Here is a 1,381-nt window from a genome sequence, read left to right on the forward strand (position 1 = left end):
AAGGTGTTCCTTCATGAGGTCAGCATTAATGGAGGGCAAGGGATCTCCCTCACCCAGACCTCCCTGTTCCATAGCGGGCAATTAGAGCACTATGCTGGGAAATTAGAAAGGTATAGGTTCAAATCTTCTCTGAATAAGGTGGGGCATAGAAACTAGGTCTCTAACTTCCTGGGTGAGTATCCTAACCACTAGACTATTCAGCTAAAATACAGGAGGGCTCACTTCCTTCCTCCTAGCTTTGTGCTCCCCCCCCTCCCCCTACTACAGTTTTGTGTAAATGTGTATGGACTCATGTATCTGACTGGCTAGCACCCAGCCTACTGGACATGCTTAGTAGCTACATGGATGCTTATGCACATGAAGTGAAATTTTTGCTGCTAATAATTCATTTAAAATTATTTATTTTACTTCCTATTTTCCTCCAGTGCTTACAAAACTATTCTCTCCAATCCTACATTATTTTTGTTACAAACATTCCTGAATTTGTCTATTTCTTGTACTGATGTGGACAGCAGGTGAAAACTAATTTTTGGCTCTGACATTTATATCTCCAAGAATGAAGTTTCTATGTATTTCAAGCACAGGTGTCAGTCTAAGTAGCAGATGTTAGGTTTTAATCAGTAACTTTTTCTGCCTTCATATGTTACCCTATTCATTTTGTTTTTCTTGTTCTTGCTATGTTTTCCTCTCCTTATTCCTTATTACTCCTTGGCTGTTTGCTATTTAATACATTGGCTGTAACAGAGGCAGAGTTGTAGTAATGCTCTCACTAACATGTATTTATACACAGCATGAGCTAGGCTCTTCTCTCTCTGCTTTGAGCAAGGGAGTAGGTATACATTTGTACTCACGATGTGCATTCTGTGGATTATGAAAAACATTGCTCTGCATTTGGTGAGAACCTCTTGGATAGACCTCTCTGGTGAAGTGTTTCATTGCTATTCTACTTCTTCCATTCTAGCTTATGCTGCAGGCGGTAGAGGTTTAAAGCACCACAGTGTCTTGTTTATCAGCACCCCCACAGTTCAAAATGGCAGCAGGGGTGCTTGAACTAAAGCTTGTTCACCGCTCATGTATAGGCACCCAGTATTTTTCCTTTTGAAATCCTATTTTGGGAAAACTACTGAATACCAGTGGCTTACCGCTGTGGGGGAGCGGGAGGGGGCCATGGCCCCTGGGCACCAGCCGGGACTGGGGGGGGTGGGGGAGGGTCACCAGCCAGAAAGGCCAGGGTGCCTCCTGCATTTTATGTATGGCCCACCCACCCAGTGGGTTGTGGCTTTCTTTGACTGTTCCGGTCGGAAATTCAGGGTGCTCCCCTTCCCCCTGCAGCTCGTGTGCTCTGTTGCTAATTCCCCGTGCAAGTGCTGTGGGGTGGGAG

This window comes from Crocodylus porosus, unplaced genomic scaffold, assembly GCF_001723895.1.
Source record: "Crocodylus porosus isolate Cpor-Errol unplaced genomic scaffold, CroPor_comp1, whole genome shotgun sequence".
Classification (NCBI taxonomy): Eukaryota; Metazoa; Chordata; order Crocodylia; family Crocodylidae; genus Crocodylus; species Crocodylus porosus.